Raw genomic sequence first — 26,042 nt, 5'->3', positions numbered from 1 at the left:
ACCTTCCCTAAAGGATATCCCTTCGGGAGTCCGGGAGAATTGACGAGCTTCCGGGTCGCGGTTGCTTGAAAGAGTGTGCTAGACACTAAACGGGAGAGGGGAAGCCTTTCTGTCCATCCGCGAGCCCTGGTCACCCTTCGTGAAAGACTTTGATAATTCTGCTTCCCCGAGGCTATCCATCTAAACGGTATCCGGAAATCTGGATAACACTTACCCCCCAAAGTCATGGAGCTTGAGAGGTTCGGGAGCTTGTACAGTCCTCCGGGTATTCTGATCTCTAGATTAGTCGAGGGGTCACCTCCTGTGTTCCTGGAAGGGTTCCTTTTTCCCGCCTGAGTGTTAGTACGAAAAAAAAGGAAATTTCTTCAGTTTGAACTCAAGTACTCAAGTGTGGCAAGGGCCACGCGTCATGCAGGGAATGGCTCTGTGACCAAGACGTGTGCGTGAGGCGACTGGCTGAGTGTGCGTGCGTCAGGCGTCTGAGTAGTGATTTGACGGTATTTAATGGTACACCGGGCCCGAGATGGTACAATGATGGGAAATAAATACTTCATTCCCATCCGAGGAGTCATAAATGGGACCGGCACTTCATCCCCAGCCGTCAGATCTGATGCATGCGGTATGGGAAGATCGGGACCGTCCATTTGCGGAATTCGAAATGACTTTGTTCCTGCTATAAAAACGAGGGAACGGACCCTTCTTCCTCTTTACGCTTTCAAATTCTCGAGCTTTCAGATTCTCAGATTCCCAAATCTTCGAACTCTCAAGCTTCCAAGCTTCCTTTCCTTCGAATTCGCCACTTCTTTTGGTAAGGAATCCAGAAACTTTTCTTTCGATTTGGCAGTAGGTTTGTTCGCCGAAGTTCTAGGTTTGAATCGTTGCTTGTCTTTGCAGCCTTTACTTCACGTGTTCGTGCGGTGCAATGACCCGGTTACTCCCTCAATCTTCAACTACCCGAATACCAGTAAGTATTTTTACTTTGCTTTTTCCTTCTAAACCTCAGATTGTTGGTAGTTGTTAGGGTTGAGTTTTCTGCCGGTGTCATCTTTATGCATGCGTGAATAGGGCTTTGATAGGCATGTGACTGAGGTGAGTCAATAAGTCATTTCTTTGCATGCTTTGACGATTTGCTTTTGGAAAGTTGTTTCTCGTCTGCTTGTGCTGTTCTGGTTTGTTATTTTAGGGCATAAGCGTGAACGCCTTTAGGGTGTCTTCCCCTGGGAAAACACTTCTCTCGGCGGGCTTAGGCTCGAAGTTTGAATATGGTTCCTTGCTGTCCTCCGGGTGGCATGGTGCCAACCCCTTGGCGAGCTCGATGGGAGCCTCTCCAAGCAGTTTTCGGGGAAGGTCTCCCCGACGCCTTTAATATCGTTAGGGTATGACAAGGGTGCTGACTGCTTGGAGTGTTTTCTTCTTTGTTTGTTTTGCTCAGTGACGAACACCTCAAAGGAACAAGTCATCGCTGCGGTAGAGGCTGAATCTGCCCAGGAGCAAGGTTCCCCTGTTGCTGGCGCAAAGGGGAAAGCAAAGGCTAAGGTGGCCGCGGCTAGCCCACCGACTATCAACAGTTCCATCTGGGAGATGGACCAGAAGCCGAACCTGTTCAGGAACTACGACATGCTGGAGCTGTATTCCTCAGAGGCAGGCCTGAAGAACATCGCAGGCCTGATGTGGCACCGTCTGTCGGTGCTGGGTGAGTCTGCTAGCCAGAGTCACGAGGGTTTTGGTGCCTGGAGCTGGGCACACATAGTGTGTGGGGCACACTTGCCTCTAAGAAGTTATTTTGCCAACTTCTGCGTGAAGGCGGGGATTGCCCCCTTCCAGTTGATTCCCCCCAGCTACAAGCTTCTAGCGGGGTGGTATATCTTTTGCAAGTCCCGAGACCTGGAGGCCCCTACCCCGGAGGAGGTGCTATACTTCTATGGGCTGAAGTCTCAGCCCATGAGAGGTCATGCAGACAAGGTGGGGTTTTATAGGCTGGAGAGGTATCCGGACGTGATGTGCCCCACATGTCATACCGCGAGGGTTCCAGATCTCCGGGAGTACTGGTTCCTGACGACTGGCTTCCCATTGAAGAGGGTGCCAGCTCTGTCTTTGGACTTCAAAGTCCCTGGTAAGTGCTCCTTCCTTTCTTTTCTAACTTTGTTTCTTCACGTTTGGTTTGCCTTCCGGGAGGATCTCTAACACTCGTGTTTGGATTTTGCAGAAGCCGTCCCGCGGACACCTCGCTGTGCGGAGATGATAAGGAGGTCAAACTTCTACGAGGGGCTCTCAGAGGAAGAACTGAAGGTGGAAGGACTTGTGACCACCGAATCTTTGAGGGAGTATGGGCTACTCGCCTCTTTCCAAAATATTGAGCCAGTGAGTGGCAGGGGGCAAAGTCAGGTGTCAGCTGACGTCCGGGAGCAGATTGCCCTGAAGCTGTCCAAGGTGATCTGCCAGGCGGCCCAGGACGAGAATAATTTATCCCTCAGTTGGGCGGAGAGGTTCCCCGACCCCCAATCGGAGGAAGAAGAAATCGAGGCTCGCCACGCCGCGGCTTACCCCAATGAAGGGACTCCGGGAGCTGGTACCTCCAGGAAAGGTAAGACTAGCTTTCGATTGATCCACACCCCCAGCCTGTCTGAGGTTTCCCAGACTTCTCAGATGGGGTTCGATCCCCGTTTCCTTAGGCTAGATCCGCGTAGGATACCCTTTGACAGATATTGCGATAGGGTAGATGAGCTCCTCGGGTGTTTGAGTGACAGTAGTCTGCCAGAAGGTGTCACCATGGTTGACCCTTCTTCCCTCAGCATGTCATTCCCGGACTTCAAGGAGTACGGGAGCTTCCTGGAGCAGGAAGCGGTGTCTTGTTTTGCTCGGGGAAGGCCATCCACGTTTCTCGTGCATGGTCATCCTTTTCAAACTTTTCTCTTTTTTGTTTTTTATTCCCTGCTGGTGGACTTGTTTGTGCTTTTATGTTGTGGCTTGTTTTGTTTTCTGCTTATCTTTTTTTTTTTACATCGCTTGCTGGTTGGTTAACCTTGCTTCGTACATTTCTTACAGAACATCCCGAGGCAAAGATGTTGGGGAGAGCTACCTCACTTATCAAGAAGGCCGCCACCAGCCAAGACCCGCACAAGGGGAAAGGACGAAAGGCCGGAGCTGGTAGGGGAGGTAAAGCTGCCACACCCAAGAAGACAAGTGGCGAGGCGCAAGGGTCTCTGGTGGTGGAGAGGGCAATCGTGCCCGTGGTGGAGAAGCCTCCTGTCAAGGGGCCTTCCGAGAACATGGTGGTCTCGAGTAGTAGCAGCGAGGGGGAAGGTCTTGTGTTCCCCGCGAAGATGGTCGGGGTGAGCAAGCGCCCCGGAGGAGAGGCTGAGGGCGACAAGAAGAAACGCCTTAGACATTCTTCTCCCGGAGGTGATGGAGACCTCCGAGCTGCGCGCAGTCCCCGGCAGACTACCCCCACCCAGCAGCAAACACAACCCCAACAGCAAAAGCAACAGCAACAACAACAACAACAACAACAACAAAGACAATCAACACCGCCACAGCAGCAGCAACACCAAACCGGGGCGGTAGTGTCTTCGCTACCGTCCCTAATACCCCGTCTACCTCCTCCTCCAGTCCAAAGGGAGTCCACCCTTTCGGGGTCTCCTTCTTCTCCTTCTCTTCCACTTTCTCAACAAACAAGCCTTCCTTAGCCTGGCCTGAAGTTCCACTTCCCTCATAAACCAACCCGTTTCCCTGCTGCCCTCCTGGAGGGTGTAAGACGGGCTGATAATTTTTTGAAGAGGCAGTTGGAGGCCGAGAAGGCTGATACTCAGGGAATGGCAGACAACCTGTCTGCCGTGAAGAGAGCTGAGCTGGCAGAAGGGGTGAGATCCCTTCACCCGGCTGGAGCGGTTTTGGATGGCCCAGCCTTGGAGAAGAGGCTGGTGCCTAGGCTCGGATGTGCATTGGCGCCGTTCGGAGCGGAGATGATGGAGGACATGGCCCTGAGCTTGTACGAGCTCAATTCTGAGAAATGGGCCATCAGTAGCAGTAAGGACCCGCTGTTGCTGACACATGCCGTAAAGCAGCAACTTTCTGGGGTAAGCTGTCAGTTGTTGTGTTCTGGGATCATTTGTCTTAGTACATTTGGTTCTGCTTAACTCATTCTATTGTCTTCCCTTGCAGGCCTCTCTCATCGCGGAACACTCGTTCCGGGAGGTGGGTGCAGTTCTGGTTCAGCTGGAGGAGAGCCAGGTGGCTCGCCAGGCCTTGGAGGTGGAGAAGCAGAAACTGACCCAACAGGTCGAGAGCATAAAGGGGGAGGCTGTGGAGAAGATTAACCAGGCCCGGCGCAAGGCTGAAGAAGAGGTGGACAAGAAATATCTTGCCAAATATCAAGAGTATCGGGCCAGCGCGGAGAATGAGTTCAAGCAGCGGTCGGATGACTTGAAGGCCAAGAACTCCAAGCTCCAGGAAGAGCTATCCCAGGCCAGGGAGGAGAAGGATACCCTGGATGCCCGCTTGCAATCGAAAAATAATCTCCTCCTTAAGCAGAACGAGGAATATGCCACTCTTCAGAAGAGGCTGCACGAGGAGGAGCAAGATCACAAGAGGAGCAAGGATCTCGCGTCTATGCAGGAGTTGGGGCTCGCTGAGAAGGATAAACAGATTGGAGCCTTGCAATTCGCTGTCAGGGGGCATGTGACCGAGAAGCGATCCTTGCTGGATCAAAATAAGGTGCAGCGCAAGGAGATTGATTCCCTTAAGGGAGAGCGGGATGCATCCAAGGCCGAGCTGGAAAAACTGAGGGCTCAATTGGCTGTCGCGGAGGCAAAGCTGGCGACCTCTGAGGCGGAGCGCTTGAAGGAGAAGGAAGATGCTGAGGTGGTGCTGAATAGAACGATTAATCTATCCCACATGGTCCTCATGCACCAACTTTGGAAAATAAACCCGGAGGTAGTAGGCTACCTGGGAGAGGACGCTGCTGCCATGAGGGAAAAGGTACAGGCGTGGGATCAAAGCCCAGAGGTGTACGTCCAGACTTATAACATCGATGAGCCTGCTGGAGCCCCCGAGGCAGAAGATCCCGAAGAGGCGGGGACCTCTGAACCTGCCAGTGATGAAGTTCCACCTTCCAATGAGCCGACTCCGCCAGCCCCAGTTGAAACCGCTGTCTCCGAGACCCCGGTCGTGGAAGCCGCTGCCACCCCCAGTGCTTGAAGGGGTCTTATCCTTTGTGTATATATAATAATTTTTTTTTTCTTTATTTTCCTTTGGGGCGAAGCTCCCTGTACTCTTTTTTAATTGCGGGAACATTACAGATGTCCGGTCCGCAGGGCCTTCATTGTAATAATTGTAGACTTCTTCTTTCCTTTTCTGTTGAGTTCCTTGTTTAATTTTGTGCTTAGGGTAGAGACTTTTATACGGTATAAACTGCTGTAGGGGCGCATGAGGTTTTGGTTCCAACGGCCAGAACCTATGCATTTCTAACTTGAAGCTCCAACGGCTTATGTCTTTTCCCACGTAGTTTCTAGGTTACGGAGGGTTCTTGGTTCCAACGGCCAGACTCCCTCTTTCATCGTACTCAGCTTTCCTAAGGTAAATAGCCAATCCTGGGACATGTAGTTATACCGTTCGCTGGGATGGCTAAAGTGACCCGTTCCATCTCCCCATCGCGATCTTTACAAAGCTTGCGAGGCAAACACTTAATACGATTCCGCGGGATGGTGCCAGAACGGGAGTTCTTTTGGTGAGCGTCACTAGACTTAGGGCTAGATCTTTGTGAAGCAAAACTAACTGTCGTTGCGGACCTCACGGTGGCCGACTTCAGGGACTTGGCATGAAGCCTTGCGAGGCAAGGTTCGTTGCGGTCGGGGAAATCATCACGCCTACCATGTGCGATCCTGGAGCAGGGGCTTTGCGAAGCAAGGCCTGCTATAATTGGGGGATCGATTATATCTGCTCCCAGAGCTGAAGCTTGCGAAGCGAAGCTTGCAGTGGTCGAGGAGCTCGCCATGCATTATTTTGTGAGACCCGGAGTTGAAGCCTGCGAAGCAAAGCTTACAGCGGTCGCGGATCTTGCCATATTTCGCCTTGCGGGACCCGGAGCTGGAGCTTGCGAAGCAAAGCTTTTAGCGGTCGCGGATCTTGCCATCTTTCGCCTTGCGGGACCCGGAGCTGGAGCTTGCGAAGCAAAGCTTTCAGCGGTCGCGGATCTTGCCATCTTTCGCCTTGCGGGACCCGGAGCTGGAGCTTGCGAAGCAAAGCTTTCAGCGGTCGCGGATCTTGCCATCTTTCGCCTTGCGGGACCCGGAGCTGGAGCCTGCGAAGCAAAGCTTTCAGCGGTCGCGGATCTTTCCATGCATTACTTTATGAGACCTGGAGCTGAAGCTTGCGAAGCAAAGCTTTACAGCGGTCGCGAAGTATTCTGCGAAGGACTTGTCAGGAAGATGGGGGTGTTTCGGCGTAGCTCTCTGAATGTGCCTCAACCCCTAGTCCTGTTCATCGCTGGGCTACACAGGAGATAATTTTCATGGTGCATAATGGCAGACATTTTCATGGCAATTTTCACATAATGCACACATGACACGTAATGCAAATATGTTCATGGCAACAAATCAACCTAAGCTTAACAATTTAAAATTTTCAAACACAATGCTAACACATAAGTGGTGTTCTCTGTATGTTTTGTTCAAGGGGCGTATGGCTATGCCTTAGCCATGTATACCCCCCCAAGTGAGCGTGGGGTCCGGACGTCTCCGGATCGCGTGGTCACTTGTTAAAACGCAGCTTGGAACAAAGGGATAAAAAATGCAGTAAAAGCGGAGTGAATCTCTCCGTGTTTTATTAAATTAGCCTGTTAGGCATGTGTTTTATAGCTGGGAGGATTATCTCCATATTTTTGCTACGTCCACCAAGGACTTTCGACTAGATAGCCCGGGGCCTACTGATAGTAACGGCGGAGGTGCTCCGCGTTCCAGGCGCGCGGGACTTTAGATCCATCGAGTCACTTTAAGTGATACGTCCCATGGCCCACTTTTTCTTGGACTTCATAGGGGCCTTCCCAGTTGGGTCCGAGGACTCCCACTCCCGGATCCTGCGTAGCAGGAAATACTCTCCGTAGGACAAGGTCCCCAACTTCGAATGTATGGCTCTTGACTTTTGTGTTGAAGTGTTGGGCTATCTTGCCTTGGTACATTTTGAGTTGGACCTGTGACTGCTCCCGGAGCTCTTCGATCATGTCCAGGGACTCCTGGAGAAGGGCGTGGTTCCGGGTAGGGTCGTAGGTGTCCTGCCTGTGAGAGGGGATCTTAGTTTCTACTGGGATGACGGCCTCGCAACCGAAGGTCATGGAATAAGGTGTGTGCCCCGTCGAAGTTCTCTCTGTTGTGCGATAGGCCCAAAGTACTCGCGGAAGCTCTTCCGGCCAGTGAGCCTTGCATGCTTGGAGTTTTTTCTTCAACGTGGTCTTTAAGATTTTGTTCACTGCTTCCACTTGCCCATTAGCTTGAGGTCTGGCGACTGCGGAAAAGCTTTTGACGATTCCATGCGAAGCACAGAAGTCCGTGAAATCCTCACTATCAAATTGCTTCCCGTTGTCGGACACAATTTTACGTGGAAGCCCGAAACGACACACTATATTCTTGATGACAAAGTCCAGTGCTTTCTTAGACGTGACCGTGTTCATAGGTTCAGCTTCAGCCCATTTGGTGAAGTAGTCTACCGCGACTATGGCATACTTCACTCCACCCCTTCCAGTTGGAAGGGAACCTACTAGGTCAATGCCCCAAATGGCGAACGGCCAGGGGCTGGTCATTAAGGTAATTTCTGTAGGCGGCGCTCGCGGAACCTTGGCGTACCTCTGGCACTGCTCACATTTTCTGACATAATCCACACAATCCTTCTTCATGGTGGGCCAAAAGTATCCTTGACGAAGGATCTTTTTGGAGAGGTTCAGCCCAGAGGTATGGTCGCCACAGAAGCCTCCGTGAATCTCATGGATGATGGTGCTGATTTCGGTTCTGGCAACACACCTAAGGAAGGGTATGCACAACCCCCTGCGGTAAAGCTTTCCATCCATAACCACGTATCGGGGAGCTTGATATTGGAGCTTTCTTGCGTCAGCTTTATTAGTGGGGAGCTCTCCGGTGGTGAGAAATCTGAGGATGGGTCCTATCCAGGAATGGGAATGGTCGATGATGGAATTTACCCTCTGTGTCTCGGTACTAGGTGCTTCTAAGTGCCCGATGGGCACTAGGCCATATTGTTCAATCTCTAGGTCTGTTGCAAGCTTGGCCAGTGTGTCCGCGAGTGAATTCTGGTCCCGGGGGACCTGGCGGATTTGGTAGCCTTTGAAATACTGTAGGAGGCCGCGGGAGAGAGACACGTAGGCAGCCATTTTTTCGCCTTTCATCTGGTATTCTCCGGATATTTGGTTTACCACAAGTAGGGAGTCGCTGTATACTTCGATTTTTTGGGCTCCGACTTCTCTGGCCAGTTGTAATCCAGCTAGCATGGCTTCGTGTTCTGCCTCGTTGTTGGATGCTGGGAACGTAAAACGGATGGCGCTTTGGAGCTGATGTCCTTGGGGAGAAATTAGGATAACCCCTGCTCCAGCTCCTTTTTCATTTGAGGCTCCGTCTACATAGACCTTCCATGTGGGAAGTTCCGGGACAGGATCTTCCGGGAGGTCATTCATTCCTGAGCATTCCACAATAAAGTCCGCGAGAGCTTGGCCTTTTATGGAAACACGTGGCTGGTAGTGGATGTCAAACTGGCTCAGTTCCATGGCCCATTTAAGTAATCTGGCAGAAGACTCGGGCTTCTGCAAGACTTGCCGGAGAGGGTGGTTGGTGAGTACTCTGATGGTGTGCGCCTGGAAATAGGGCCTTAGCTTCCGCGAAGCGATTAGCAGGCAGAGGGAGAGTTTCTCGATCATTGTATATCTGGACTCGGCGTCCAGTAACCTCTTGCTCACGTAATACACAGGGAGCTGGAGACGGCCGTCTTCCCGGACGAGAGCGGCACTTACGACATGCTTTGTCACAGCTAAGTACAAGAACAACGCCTCTCCTTCGACAGGTTTGGACAGAATGGGAGCTCGAGTTAGATGTTCCTTGAGGTGTTGGAAGGCTGCTTCGCATTCGGGGGTCCACTCGAACCTCTTGTTTCCTCGCAACACATTGAAGAAGGGGACACATTTGTCAGTGGCCTTAGATACGAAGCGGCTGAGAGCAGCTATCCTTCCGGTAACGCTTTGGACATCCTTATGCTTTCGGGGAGAAGGCATATCTATGAACGCCTTAATTTTCTCAGGGTTGGCCTCCACTCCGCGGGAGCTGACAATGAAACCGAGGAACTTCCCAGACGAGACCCCGATAGTACATTTCTTCGGATTCAGTTTCATTCCGTACTTTCGGATCACGGCGAAAGCTTCCTCAAGGTCGTCACTGTGGTCCCCGGAGGTCTTGGATTTCACCAACATGTCGTCTACATACACCTCCATGGTCCTCCCCAGCTAGTCCTTGAACATCCTGTTTACTAGACGCTGGTATGTCGCCCCAACATTCTTCAAACCGAAAGGCATGACCACGTAACAGTAGACACCCTTGTCCGTGAGGAAGCTGGTGTGTTCCTGGTCCGCGACATGCATCTTGATCTGGTTGTATCCGGAGTATGCATCCATGAAGGATAAGAGTTCATACCCGGAAGTAGCGTCTACCATCTGATCGATTCGCGGAAGAGGGAAACAGTCTTTTGGGCAGGCTTTGTTCAGGTCCGTGAAGTTAATACACATTCTCCAGGACCCATTGGGTTTCGGGACCAGAACCGGGTTGGCCAACCACACGGGATAGAGTGACTCCTGGAGAAAGCCTATGGACATCAGCTTGTCCACTTCAGCTTTGACTGCTTCGGCCCTCACTGGGTCTAACGGCCTCCTCTTTTGGCGAACTGGAGTTGCAGATGGGTCTATGTTGAGTGCGTGGCACGCAACATTAGGATTAATCCCCGTCATATCAGCGTGGCACCATGCCAGGATATCCTGATTATTCTTCACAGTGGCCACGATCTTTTCTTGAATGGCCGATGGAAGGTTTTTCCCCACCTGAATGACTTTGGTGGGATCTCCCGAGTTGAGGATCACCTCTTCGACTTCCTCCATCGGCTCTATCGCCCTCTTGACCCCCACTCTAGGGTCGAGTTCGTCAACGTATGCCCCTTGGGCACCCCCAGTTTCTGGTAAATCCTCCGCCGAAGGTGCGGCAACAATCGCCTCCTGGACCGTGTAGACGGATCGAACGGAGACGTTATAACAGCTTCGTGCACTTCGTTGGTCTCCCCGGAGGGTGCCGATACGCCTGTTGTCGCATGGAAACTTCAAGCATAAGTGGCGTATTGATGTTATGGCCCCAACATCGATTAGGACCGGTCGGCCTAGGATGGCATTATACGCCGTGGGGCAGTCGACCACCACGAATGTGCAGTGCTTGAAGGCACAAGCGTCGTGGTCTCCTCTGAGGGTGACTGGAAGTTGAATTTTGCCTAAGGGCATGAGTGCATCCCCATTGAACCCCTGAAGCTGGATGGGGCATGGGGTCAGATCTGTCTCGGTTAATCCGATCGCGTGGAAGGCAGCTTTGAAGAGGATGTTTACGGAGCTTCCATTATCGACTAGGATCCGTGACACCTTCTTATTGGCGATCTGGGCTTCCACGACGAGGGGATCGTTGTGGGGGAAGTGCACATGTCGGGCGTCATCTTCCGTGAAGGTGATGGGAAGATCTATCATTCGGGGACGCTGAGCAGGTTACTGAACCAAGGCGCACATCTCCCCGGTGAGTTCTAACTCCCTCAAGTACCTTTTCTGGGAGTTGCGGGTGCTTCCGGCAAGGTGCGGTCCTCCGGAAATGGTGGCTACGTGTCCATCAACGGGTGGCGGTGCAAGGCCAGGCGGATATGGTTTTCCGGATCCTGGAGTAACATGACAATGGGTGCCGGAGAGGTTGGAGCAGGAAGCGCTGGGAACTCAGATCCAGAAGCTTGAGGGTGACCGACTCCAGGAGTGCTAGCGGTCCCCCTCTGTCCCGGAGAGTATGCAGCTCCGTGAACTACTCCCTGTCCGGGATAGATTATGGGTATCCTCACCCATTGACCGAGGTGTCCCGCTCTTGCCAAGGACTCGATCTCATCCTTCAGCTGAAGGCATTCGTTTGTGGTGTGCCCAACGTCTCCGTGGAACTCACACCTCTTATTGGAGTCTCGCGGACGCCTTCCTCCGTGAGACACTTTTGGGGGCTTCCTGTAGTTGACCATATTAAAGGTCGCCCGATAGACATTCTCTCGTGAGTCTATCAAACTGGTGTACTCCGTGAACTTGGGCTCATAGTCCTTGCGGGGTTTCTTTGAATGGTCCCCCCGGTTGGAGTTTCTTCCGCCTCGTTTATTCCGCGATTGGCTCAGATTTTGTTCTGGGCCTTCCGCTTGCGGTTGCGACAGGCCGGGAGCGATACTACATCCGGTTTGTACAGCTCTGTACCCAGAGAAATGGGTTTGACTCGGCGTCTGAGCAGACGCGGAAGGCCCATACACGCTTGGAGTGAACTGGGCTCCTGGAAGCGTGAGGGCTGGTGCGGGAGCTTGCGAAGCAAAGCTCGGCGCAGTCACGGAGGGCGTCGGAGCTGGGGGAACTCCAAAGGCCTGTTGGTAGGCATCCTCAAGGTTGATGATTCCCTGAGCTTTTGACATGAATTCGGACAGAGTTTCTGCCCGTCTTCTTTGCATTTCCCCCCATAGCAGGGAGCCGACGGTAAGCCCCGATTGAAGGGTGATCAGCTTCATGTCATCGCTGACCTTGGTCTTAGCAGCAGCTTCCATCATTCTTTGAATGAAAGCTTTGAGGCTCTCATTGGGTAGCTGGTTGATGTTGGTTAAGAAACCAACCTCCATGTCGTGGTCCTGGGCAGCAATGAACTGCCTCCTGAACGCGGACTGTAGCTCCTTCCAACTGTGGATGGATCCGGGAGCTAATCTTTTCCACCAGTCCTCCGCGGACTTGGTAAGGGTGAGTGAGAAGCACATGCATTTGGCATCCTCACTGACGCGCGCCACTTGCATCATCTTGTTGTATTTAGCTAGATGGGTGCGCGGGTCTGTCCTCCCCTCATATAATTCTATATGAGGCATTTTGAAGTTCTCCGGGAGGGGCGTTTCCGCGATCCTCTGAATACATGGTTCCAGGTCTTCCTCCTCAGAGTCTGACAGGGCCCCACTTTGCTTCCGGACCAGCTTGGTCAAGGCAGCGATCTGTTCCTCGAGCCTCTTTGTATCGCTCTCCGGGAGGTCACGTCCCAGGAGCTTGTCGTTGAGATGATTTCGCAGGTCATCTCCGCGAGGCCGGGCCTTTTCTCCTTTGGCCTTTTCATACTTGGCCTCCAACCTTCTTCTTAGGTCCACCGTGGACCAGCTATCTTCGGAGTGCGTGTCCGCAGCCCGACCGTCCTGGTTGACGGAATCACTGGGGCGGTTGTTCCTTCCCCTGGGCCTGGGTGTCTTAGCACCGGGCCCTTTAGGCACAGAGTGCCCCCTTGGGGCTGAAGGACGTCTGGGCTTAGGAGCGCCAGAGACCTTCGGCGTGCGGGGGGGGGGGGGGGCAGTCGGCCTGGTGATTCACGCCTTTAGGAGGTGCAGGGGCGTTAGTGCGCACAGGCTCCCCAACTTTTTCTTTGCCCTTGTTAGGGGCGGCTTTGGATGGTCCAGCAGCGGCTGGATCCGGCATGGTGGCATCAGCACCACCTAAAACAGAGGCGTCCTCGTCCGAGTCGCCTAGATCTCCGAACTTGCTTTGAAGGCGCTCCATCATGCGCTGCATTTTTTCGGCGACGTGCTCCTGCTCAGCAAGCTTGGCCTTAGTGGCCACCAGTTCTTCGGCTACTTGGGCCAGTTCTGGATCCTTCTCGTAGTAGTAGCCGTCTTTGTAGTAACCGTCTCGGACATACTCTTCTTCGTTTTCTAAGTATGTCGTATCTTCAGTACTGACCCGATCCTGGCGGGATGTCGGGTCTTCAACTTGGTAGTCCGAGTCGTGGGTACTTTCTCCTTCGGTCTGGGCTGCCGAGGGTTCGTTTTGTACCGTATCTTCCATCATAGTATCGGGGTTGACCCCAGCATTCTTGTCAACCACGGATTTTCTCGTAGTCACCATCTTTTCAGTACGGAGTGAATACAAAAAACGTACACAGAAAAAGAGCTGACTAACAACTCCTTACAGCTCTCAATGAAAACACCAAAATGTTTACCGAGTTTTTCAGAAACGAATACAAACAAAATAATAAAAAGATAAGAACTGTAGAAGTGCAGAAATATAAATAGACAAATAGTTTTTTTACGTGGTTCAGGCGTTAACGAGCCCTAGTCCACGAGTCGATGTTATTATACTTGTAGAGAATTACAGTAAAATGGCTGGTGTACAAGAACCTCACAAACTCACAATGTTTCTCTCGGGTTCTCTTGAAGAAGATGAAGCTAGAGAGATTTTGGTAGAGTTCTTGCTCTTTAATCTATTGGCCTCTCCCCCTATTGTAAAATGAGGAGGTCTTTATAGCTAGGGTTTTGGATTAGGGTTTTACTCTGCCCTCATGAGTCTTAATTACACCAGCCATAAATAGGGGATACAATTACCGTAGTAGCATGGCTACCAGGCTCTACGTAGGTATAATTACATGAAAATATGGGGAATGCCAAAAGGCAGCCGTCTTTTCCAGGCTGTCAGCGGAACAGTAGGCGAAAAGGCACTTTTAGGCGTGCTGGGATGTGTGCGGCCTCGACCTGTCAGGCGTGTCAAGTGAGTATCATTCCAACTATGCCTCCTCCGTGACTCGACCGCCTGGTCTTCTTCCGTGCGAGGCACGAACTGTATCCGCGAAGGTAACCTGAAGAGCTTCTCCTGGAAGGACCTTCCCCGAAGGATATCCCTTCGGGAGTCCGGGAGAATTGACGAGCTTCCGGGTCGCGGTTGCTTGAAAGAGTGTGCTAGACACTAAACGGGAGAGGCGAAGCCTTTCTGTCCATTCGCGAGCCCTGGTCACCCTTCGTGAAAGACTTTGATAATTCTGCTTCCCCGAGGCTATCCATCTAAACGCTATTCGGAAATCTGGTTAACAATTAGTAAATCAATAAAAAAAACATAACTATATATAAATAAACTATTTAAATGTTAATAAATATAACAAATATATATAATTTTTAAATTAAATAATAATATAAATTAAAAAAATTTATAAACATATTAACTTGAATTACTATTAAGTATGTAAAATTAAAATTAAATGATTTTTCTTATTTTAGACAAAGTTATTCTATACATTTTAGCAAAACATATTTACATATATATACTTAACAAACATTAAAAATTAATTAAAAAATATATAATTTTCAGAATAAATAGTAATTAAAAATTTAAAAATAGTAAATAACGTGGTAGCATGTTAAAATTAAACAATACAATATCTCAAATATACATAGAAATTATTTTTCATACTTTAAACTAATATTTCTAACGAAACCCACAAAAACTATAAAAAATAAGCACAAAAATAAGTTTTTCTACGATTATAACTATTATACATTGTTTAATCTTGAAATCCTACCTCAAATATGCTTTAAATCCACTTTGATGAGCCAAAAATCACCCAAAACCGCAACTATCATAAACCCTAATATCTCAATATCAATCCCTTAATATTTAGAGAAAATAAGCATAAAAATTATCCTAACTATTATGCAACACTTATAAATGATAAAACATACCTCAAATGGAATTTTATGGCCTAAAATTGGCCAAAATCGTCAAAGAAAACCCCCAAAATCGTCAAAGAAAACCCCCAAAATCGCCTGAAAACGCCTCCTCTCTGCCTCTCTATTTTGTGTGTATGCTCTCGGGGAAGAAGAAGAAAATAGGCTAAGTAATATAGTAGGGGAGGCCTTTAATGTCTCCCCTGGGAAGACGTGCCTAGCCTCTAATGTCTCCCCTTGTGAGACGTCCGATGTGACACGTCTTCCCAGGGGAGACGTTAGAGGCTAGGCACGTCTTCTCAAGGGAGACATTATAAGTCTTCCCTTATATATATTCAGCCCAATTTCCGATATTTAAAAAAAATAAAAAATTATATCATATTTTTAATTATAACGTCTCCCACCACTTTTTATGACTTTCCTAGTTAGTCATCAACAAAAACTTTTAATGACTTACACCTCTAGACTTTAAATATCACTAAATACTTTTAATGACTTACACCATTGGTGTAAGTCATTATAGAGAGTCATTAAATGTCAAATTTTTTGTAGTGATACAAACCCAATTGTTAGGACCCATTTTCCTGAGTTTGACTTAATTGTATAGGTTTATTATATTAGTTAAACCAAAATATTGATTTGCAACAAATTAATTGAATTTGTTTCAATGTGACACTTTAGAATTAATAGGAAATTATAGGACTTTGGTTTTAAAAATTTAATCTTTTCAATTTTTTGGAGAACCATAGTCATTAGTTTTCAAAAATTAATAATAAAAATACTATTTTATAATGAGGTTATTTTATAAGAATAATATTCGATCTCCACCGTTGGTTTAACAAGGTCAATAGCTTAATGGGGCTTCGAGATGCATTGATTCGTCCCCCTATGGAAGGTGTTCATTAGTTATTTTGACAAGGTTAGATTTGGAAAGATAGATAATTATAGGTCAAATTCTACTAGACTCACCCCTACAGTGACTACTAGGATTAAATGTATTGATTATTGAAACTGTGAGTCTAGCTCATAAAATAAGAGATTTTGTTTTCTTATTTTGATCGAATAGTAGGTTGTTAATAATGGTGTCCATTATTAAATAAGTTTACAACTTTATTTAACTAGTGGTATTTTTGACTCTCGCCAACTGGGACAAGGACATCATAGATTAGTTAAAAACCTAAAGAAATAGAGAGATGATTGTTTTTGGTATATTTTTTTTTATATATTTCATATCTTGGTAGATGTTGTACTATTTCTTGAAATTAGAGTGAATAGAAGTTTTATTGAGAAAAAGTGATTGATTTCTATTTTATTAATTATTTGTAGTATAATTATGGTTGTGTCTACTCCCATCCTTTCTCAACTTTTGATGGAGAAACTCACTTTAGAAAACTTCCTTAAATGGAAGCAAATATTTAAGATATTAAGGAAAGTGTAATCCTGGATGAAGTAGTCACAATGATGAATGCTGGAGTACAGCTAAGGTGACATGTCATAGGGCATGGTAAGATAAAAAGCAAAGAGTACTATGCTAAGTAATGAAAAGAAAGGTAGTGGACACTACGGTTCGATATTCGTTCAGTTGAAAACCAAAGAGGTTGTTAGAATTCTTAAGGCATAAATGTCTGCCTATTTGCAAGGAAAGAGCTTGCAAGTTGTTAACTTTGGAATATGAAGTTCCAGGATAAGAGAGTTGTATTTCTCCAAGTAGTGCAAACAAGGAAAGAAAAGGGAGTTCTGACTCCCGATTCAACAAGAATTTTGAGGTTGTACCAAGGGCTAGGCCGGGGGCCAATAAGTCGGTCTCACCCTGGTAGGGGTGGTGGCTAATGAATATTTATGATATCAATGATAATACAAAAAAAAAAAAGCGACAGTTGATGAAATAGGCAGACCCTAGAGTTTTAGCAGTTTTGGTGTGCAAACGAAGGTTAATGAAAGTATAGTTATCAGACAAGATCTTGTGGAACAAGATTGTTACTCTTGTAAGAGTGTTATTGAAGAGTAAAAAAGTAAAGGCGTTGGACCTTGGGAATTTTAGTTAGAGGTAGGAGGTTTACTATCTGACATGTTCGAGTAAATTTCGAGGACGAAATTGTTATAGGGAGGGGATAGTTGTAACGACCCAAAATTGCTAATAAGGCTTAAGGGCCTTGATTAGTGTGTCAGGAGGGCATAAATGAAAGGTATGTGAATTAATGGTGAAAATGATTGATTATGTGATATGCATGATCCGATGATAATATGGATATGTGAAATGCATGTTTAGGAGTATTAGATAAGCACGCGGGCCCTGTTTAGTCTGTAAGGGCATAATGGTAATTTTGGCCCGTCAGGGCATAAATGTGATAAACTGTTGAGACCACATTATTATGTGGATATATTTATGTTTGCAGCATTCGACACGAGGCGATCCTAAGGAGCAAGTAGTGGGAAAGTCACAACGAGACCTGGTACCTGAATCGGGGCGAGTCAAGGGGTATTTTCGGTACTGGACATTTATTTTTGTTATTGAGTTATGAAAATAAATAATTGGATAAATATTTGAGGTTAGGAAGCCTAGGTGGGAATACCGGGGAATTTTACCATTTTTCCCTCGAGGACGTTTTTGGTACCCCGAGCTTTGGGATTAACTTATGTAACCTAAGTAAGACAAACATAAAGAAGGAAATAGCCAGAAACACCTAAATTGTCTCTTTTTTTTCCTTTCCTCCCAACTCATTCAGTTCTCTCTCTCAAGGAACCATTGAAACTAAAGAAGATTTGGCTGCAAATTCAGAGATTTGAGCTGGAATCTTGAGGGATATTTCAGTGGAAACTTGGAGGTTCAAGAGGGAATTTAGGTAAGAATTTAATTGTGGTTTAGCTGACTGATTTTTGTGGTCTTTGCAGGGTTCTAAGTACTTTTTTGGGTCTTGATATTGAAGATCAATTTGAGGCTAAGGATTTGGGGTTAGCTCAGTGATAGCTAAAGGAATCAATCAGGAGTTGAGGTAAGCTTTGAATTATATTATTGGTCATTAAATTCTATGTTTTCCTTGACTAGTTTTAGTGTTCTTGAGCTTATGGGTTTCAAAGATTAAAGTGTAATCTTGATGAGTTTCTAAGCTAGGTTTGTTGGGTTTTGCTGCTGGAAACATGTTGGGATGTTTATGATATTTGAGCTGTATCATTAGGATGGCTTTGCGTTGATTTGAGTGAGGTTTGAATGTTGAAAATGGTGGATTTTCTGGGTTCGAAGGGCTGGGTCGCAGCCTTGTTCATGGTATGCTGCGGCCCTATGGAGCAAAGAGGAGTCAGGAGGGCTCGGACGCAGAGGCGGGCCACGGCGCCTCAGGGGAGCGTCGCGGCGCGTGTTTGGTTTTCCAGGGAGGCCGAGCCTCTAATTTTGAGGCGGGCTGCGACCCTTAAAGGGGATTTTTGTCTTGTTGGAGTTTCTTAAGCGTGGGAACCTAACCTAGGGTGCTCGGGATCGATCCCACTACCGTGTTTGGTGGAATTCGATGTCCCGGAGGTTAGAACTTTATCCGGAAACCTTTATACAGTTATTGATGGAATCCTTTATCGTGGTTGTGACTAGGTGTACACTTGGGCTTGCGGCAGGATCGTGCTCGGGGGTCGTCTTTCTTAATCAAAGCACTTGGAGTTAAAGGTAAGAAAACTGCACCCGTTTATGTGGATAGGTTAGGACTAAGTGTTCTCTATATTCGTATGCACTATTAAATGATTATGATAAACAATATGAATATGTTTGGACTAAGAGCTCCCTATAATTGTATGAATATCATGAGGTTGTATTATGCCATGGGGACATGTCATAAACGACCTAAGAGTGCTAGAATCAATACTTGCGCACAGGGCGCGGCTCAGCCACTGGTAGCTGAGGACGCTTATTAATCACTAACCTCGGTTTAGCTGGCCATAACACTAGGGGCAGCCTAAGTAACCCGAAGACAGTGGCTTAAATAGAGGGTGCGGCCTTAGGGTGCTGACCCTGAATATTATTTAATTGTTACGGTAAGCTATTGATTATGAGCGTGATTATTCTTGTTAATCTGATGAATATGATATGTTAATTATTTAGATGACAAGTTGTTAGTTTGTCGATTGTTATCACTGAGCATGTGAATGTTATGAATTTCTGAATACTTGGTTATGCTTTGTAGAATAATTGGTTATTGATATTGTTCATGCTATGATATTATGTTTTCTTGCTGGGCCTCGGCTCAAGGGTGCTACATGGTGCAGGTATAGGCAAGGGTAAGATGAATTGACCATGGGTTGGAGAGCTCTGGGGGTGAGGTGTACATTGTTAGCTGCTCGGCCGCCACGGTCGAGGGATTGTTTCGGGATGGAAAACTAAAATTTGTATTTTGCCATTAGAGTGGCTTAAATATTGATAACATTTGGAAATTATGTAATAATGTCATTTAAACCCTGATTTGGGATCCCATGTACCAAACACTTATTTTAATGAAAATTATTCGTTTATAACCAAAATCTTTTAAACCTAACCTGTTTATGTCTTTAGATTCACATTTTTATTTAAATGACTTGATTAGCAAGTCTCGTACTATTTCAAACACATAGTGTAACGGTCTTGGTTATCTAGGGCGTTACAACTTAGTATCAGAGCCGTCTAGGTTTAAGGGTTCCTGAAGATAGGCTGGACATGTACACTCGCCGCTAAAGACAAGCTCGACTCAGGGTCCTGTAATTGAATACATGTGATTACATGCTTAAGTTCTTGATTGAAATATGAATGTATTATGTTGTATGATTATAGAAAGCATGGTAAAATGTGGATATACTTGGTAGTAATAAAGTTTGGTAGCTAAATGCATAGAATTGTGAATTAGTGTTTATTATGCTTTTGTATGCATGATTAGTATGGTTATCTTGACCTGGTTGTGGATTGGTTTGGAGTGTGAACCTCAGGGCTGAGGGTTTTAGTTAGTGAAGGCAGATGAATTCAAATTGTTTGCGCCTAGAATGGTTAAGTGGATTTGGTGTTGTTATGGAGGAGGGGGGGGGGGGGTTGCAGATGATAGTCAGGGTTGGAAACCTCCATCTGCCCCTGAAATTCGCTGTAGATGTTCGCTAGTATGTGAGTAAGCTGTGGGGTCCAATAGCAGAGACTAGATGGGAGAATAGCAGACCTTTCTAGGGAAAGGGCTGCTTTGTATACTTTGACAGTGAGGATACCAGTGTTGGTTTCATATGAGGATACAGACAGATAAGAGTACTGAATGGAAGGCCTAAAAGGCGTTATCCCCTCGTTTTGAGGAAACTTCGGTTGTGCCTAAGAATTGGTCAGTGGACAGGCAAAGCTAATTCCAACCTTGGTTACACGAAGATGCGAGGTCACGACAAAGGGGTTGCACTAAGTATTTGTGGCAGAAGGATGCCCGGGAATGGTACTCAGACCGAGACATTGGCATGATGAGTTGGGAGGAACTCAGATGGTACCTGGATACAAGAGGTTATAAAGACATAGTTTGTGCTGCGAAGACTAATAGTCTTATGGGTTTGATTTGGAATGGTAAGGTAACGACAATGTATGTCAATGAATGTTGTGATTTGGATAATTCATTTTGGAAATTGATATAATCAGGTGTAGTTGGAAATGATGACCCATTTAAGGATTAAACTCTGGAATGGTCCAGAGCGTCAGGGCGCTCCAATGTATGAGATCTTCATTTGTATTTAGGCAGCAGAGAGGGCCATGTTATTTGAGATCTGTGGAATGAGGTACAGGGTGTGAATTGTTAGGAGTGTGTCCTAAAAACATGTAAGAGACATTTTTTATTTCTATGAATAAATAAATACAATGGTCTATTATTGTTATATTTACATTATTAAATTATTGTTTGAATAATTTTGTAAATATCAGAAAAATTCCATATTCATTATTGAGGATGTGATCTTGTATTAGTACGAGAGAATTAAGATCACATGAATGAATAAAAATAGTCAACCACAACAAATTAAAGTTATGGAATTCTTTAATTGGGGTTGTAAGTACGGTTTGCTGAGTGTCATGTTGATACAAATAATCTAGATTCGGATTATTGATGTGGAAAGACATCTCGGTAAATGTGCTTTATATAATATGATTATATATGACATGGACCAATATGAATAAAAGTCTTTATCCAAAAACCATTTAACAATAAAGACTTGTAATTCATATCATAACTGATGATCATTTATGGATCAACCTAAATCCTGAGTGTTCATGAACTCCTGTTCATGTTTATTAAATCTTTTGATTCGTTCGTTAAGGTTTCTTCATAGAATGAGGCTAATGACTTTTGTTTTGGGGATTTAATATCATGGATGGCTGGGAACATGTATCAACAATACAGAATCTAATCTTTCCTAATGGATCGTATATTAGTTCCCTTAAGGGTTAATTCTGGAACAGAATGATTTTGAGCTCAAATCTATAATTAGATTATAGATTAATTATTCACTAGTGAATTAATGGTAATTAAGGAATAAGAAGTAAATTAGAAAGGTCAAATGGTAATTCTTCCATTCTAATTTATGAACTAATTAATTAGAGAGTTGAACTATTGTAAGATGATTATATCAATGGACAAATTAGAATAAGATTTCTGTAAAAGTATATCTATAACATAAAGAGTGCAATTTTGAATTTATAGTGGAGAAATGTCAGAATTAATAAATTAAGTATTATAATTAAAGAGTTTAATTATTTAGTTTCAATTTATTTGAGCTTAATGTTATAGGTCCATGGTCCCCGAAATGGCTCAAACAAACACTGACAAAGGTAAATACAAAAATGGGCAAAAAGACTTATTTGATATGTAAAATATTTTTCTATGCATCAAACATAATTATTGTATAATTATGTATAATTAATTAATTATTTGATTTAACAAAAATATAATTAATTTTGAATTAATTTATTTTTGGAATTTTTGGTATTTAAATAATAAGAAAAAATTGGGAAAAATCACATGCCATCCCTGGCATGTGGTACACATGTAGCACAGTGCACGGTCACTGTGCTACACGCATAAGAAGCTCTTGGTAGTTTCTTAGTTCCACAATTTTAGTTATTTAAATATTAAATAAATAATGAGATATTGTAATATGATTAAAATATTATTATTTAAACATAATCTGATAACTGATTAGTTATTTTCAAATTGTTTAAAATAACTAATATTTTATTTTTAATATATTTGATATATTAAATATAGGAAATCAGTTTTTCAGAACGATACTTTTTTAGGGATAGAAAAGATATCGTGAAATCTCTCTGAGGGAAAGAGAATAGTGATACAAGCATAGGTCACTGTTCTTCACAAACTTAGGTCCAAACTTTATCAGATCTCATGTGTTGAGAACATCTGATAAATAGATTTTGCCTATTATTTTGTATAGCGAGCCCACACTCGTTCTTTGTGTGCTTAGAACATTTTGGAAGATCTTGGTGTGAGATCTTAAGTATTTTTTGCCATACAAAAAGATAGCAGCAAGGAAGGACCTAAGGTAATTTTCTATTCATATCTTTGATTCAATATATATATGCATATGAAGAAGTAGATCTAGAAATCTTGTGGGATTAATTAACAATTTTGATTGTTGTTCCGCTGCGTATAATCTATGATTTGATCTATAAAAACCAACAAATAGTACCAGAGCCATCTTCACATATATATATATTGAATCTATGTTGGTTTAATTTTATGCATTTATTTATTTTTGATGAATGAATGGATGGCTTAATATGATTGAATGCATGGGAATGTTGAATCGTTAATTGTATGGTATTTTTGGGTTAGGATTTGTTTATGATTAGATCATTGTGTAAGCCATTAAATGGCATAGGATTTATGTAATTTTATTTGGTTTTTGACACCATAAAATTGTAATTCCGATCACACAAAAGTCAGAACGGAGCCCGGGATTCAGAATTCAGCCACCGTTCCTCCGAGGCCGTCCTCCGAGCCGCTGCCAGGGACGTTGTACGGACCGTACGGTAACCCCGTTTGACGCCACGTGACCCTGTCTTGTTGGTCCAGCATTTTTTTTTTATTTTTCTGAAATTATTTTGTTATTTTTTTTATTTTAAAATGTTAAATATCATATTTATTAGAAATTTGATATTTAAATAATGTGATAAATTTGTTATCCTAACAAACTTTTTTTTTAATATAATATTTCAAAATTTAATTTTAAAAATAACAAATTTTAATTAAATATTTCAGTTTCTTATTTTAATTAAAAGTTTTTTTAATTAAAAAGAAAAATAAAAATAATGACTTTTTAAAAGTTTTATTTTAATTAATCAAGATAATTAGAAATTTATTTTCTTATTATTATTCGGGACCAACAACGACACATATCCTACCGAAAGTAAAGTAAAGAAGCTCGATGGAGATCAATGCGGTTTTATTTTATATTTTTTTTAATTTTATAAAGTGGTTGTAAAATTAGAAATACCCAAAAGCACCCGGTTCAACATTTATTGTTTATTTATTTAAATAATTATTTTCATGTGATTGATAACATGTTCATGCATTTTGTGCCATACATAAAATCCCACACAGTCATAATCATGCATCTCATTAGTAGAAACATGATTATTAGGATTGTCTTATATGTTTATATGAATTGTTTTGCGAACCAATTGCATATAAATTACTTAGTTTTATTTTTTGAAAACTTGGTAAAATATCACACCAAATTTTAAGTCTTTATGACTTAATTTCTTTAAACCAACTTTATTTTAAAATTGGTTTTTTTTTAGTAAAGTTTAGATGAACATAATTGGTAATTTAAAATTGGATATGGACCTAGAAACTCGCTTTCTTTCCAATTTTAATTATGTTCATAAGGTTTAAATATGTTATAATTAATTTGGAATTAATTAGGTTCAAAACACTTATTTCAAAATAGTGAGGGGGAGAGGGTTGATAACTCAACATAACCCATGGTCTCCATTATTAATATAACACCATGAGATATGAATAGCGCCTCACGATGGGTTTGTTTTCGTCCCCCAAAGGAAGGTGTCTAGACATATCAATAGCAAGGTTATATTACTTACAAAGATAGGAACAAATGATGTATTTTAGGTTTGACCGACCCTAAGGCGACATGTCCTAAGTTAAGTCATGAACTCCGAAATAATGGGTTACACTCACAAAGTTATGATTAAGCTTTTGTAGTGGATAATCATAACTTGACCAAACTAAGCGGTACTTTAATGTTTAAAAGAGAAAATAAAGAGTTATTTTAAGTTTTTAACAATAAAGATAAGAATGTCTTATAAATTCTCTAAGATTAATTTGACCAACCCTAAGGCGACATTTTAATTGTTAGAAAATTTTATCGTGGAAATTAATCTTTATTTTATGTGTTTTAATTGTGCTCATGCATCACGTTTAATTTCTGAAATTTTGATATTTATTTTTCTAAATATAATAATAATATTTGTATCTTTTATTTTATTCAGAATATGTCTATCTCTAGAAATCCCATCACTGCTTTAATCGCACAAGAAAAATTAACTGGTGATAACTTCATAAAATGGAAATCAAATATAAATCTGTTGTTGGTTAGCGAAAAACACAAGTTTGTCCTAAATGAGGAATGTCGTGAAGAACCTGGTGCCAATGCCCCGAAACATGTTTGGGACAAATTTGATGCATGGATTCAATCTAATAACAAAGCTAAGTGCTATATGCTTGTAAGCATGAGTGATGTCTTACGAACAAAGCATGAATCCATGGAAACTGCTTTTGAGATACTAGAATCTCTTACGGAAATGTTTGGGCGCCCATCTGATCAAAGTCGTCATGAGGCTACTAGAACCTACATGAATGCTAAGATGAAGAAAGGTCAATCTGTGCGTGAGCATGTTTTGAACATGATCAGTGTACTACATGAAACTGAGACGCACAGAGCAGTAATGGATGAAAAGACACAAGTAAGCATTATACTTGAGTCTTTAACTCCTGCTTTTTCTACATTCACAACAAATTATGTCATGAACAAATTGGAATTTAACATGACACAATTGCTTAATAAATTACAAACTTTTGAGTCTTTAAACAAGACGATCTCAAGTTAGGTTGAAGCAAATGTTGCTTAAGAAAAACCATCTTCTTCTAAGAAGAAAAAAAAATGCAATAACAATGACTGCAAACCTAAAAAGGATAATCTGAAAAAGGCAAAGAAGTCATCCAAGGCACCTAAGAACAAAAAGAACAATGACCCGAAACAAAAGGCACTGTAACGACCCGAATTTGCTAATCGGGCTTAGGGCCTTGATTAGTGTGCCTGTAGGGAAATAAATGATTTAATATGCTTATATGTGGATTTATGTGAATATATGATTATGATGCATGTTTAGTTGAGTTAAATGTTCATGTGGACCCCGTCGGGATATTAGGGGTATAAATGTGATAAATGTTATATATATGTGATATGTCTGTGCAGCACGGTCCGAGAAAGTCCTGGTGAGCGGTTAGTCAGAAAGTCACAACAGGGTTGAGATTCGGACTCGGGGCGAGTCAAGGGGTAATCTGGGTACTAGGTGTTATGGGGTTATCGGGACATGAAAATAAATATTTGGAGATATATTTGAGGATAGAATGTCTAGGAGGGAATACTGGGGAAATTTACCATTTTGCCCTCGGGGACATTTTGGTACCCCGAGCCTTAAGGTAACCCTTTAGACTTAAGTTAAGTAAAACAAAAAGGAGGAATTACTTAGAAACTTTGGGAAACCGACCTATACTCCTCCTTTCAGCCAAGGATAGCTTCTCACCATTCTTATCTCTTTCTCTTTCATTCTCTAAGATCACAACCAAGGAAATTCTGGTGTAAGCTAGCTTCAGCAAGGAATTGGGCTGAGAAAACTTAAGAGCTTAAAGCTTGAGGATTAAGGATCAACTTCAGGGATTGAATTCAGGAAAGGTAAGCTCTAATTATGTGGATTAAGTTGGGATTTTAGTTGTGTTTTTGGGTTGCATGGGGGTAGAACTTGATCTGTTTTTGGGTGACTTAGCTGAGTTTTGGGGCAGATTTTAATGGGGTTTTAATGTTGATATTGAGCTGGTGTGTATGTGTTAATTATCTGTGTTTGTTAAGTAGGCTTTGAGTGAGTTAGCTTGAGGAAAATGCAGGGAAGAAGATGGAAAATTTTGGGTTTGGAGGTGAGGGTTGCGGCCCGTGTGCGCGCGCGGCCGAGTGTGGCCGAGGAGTTCATGCGCGCCGCGGCGCTTGGTGTGCGC

The sequence above is a fragment of the Humulus lupulus genome, chromosome 3 (genome assembly GCF_963169125.1).
Source record: "Humulus lupulus chromosome 3, drHumLupu1.1, whole genome shotgun sequence".
NCBI lineage: Eukaryota > Viridiplantae > Streptophyta > Magnoliopsida > Rosales > Cannabaceae > Humulus > Humulus lupulus.
This window is presented reverse-complemented; position numbering follows the sequence as displayed.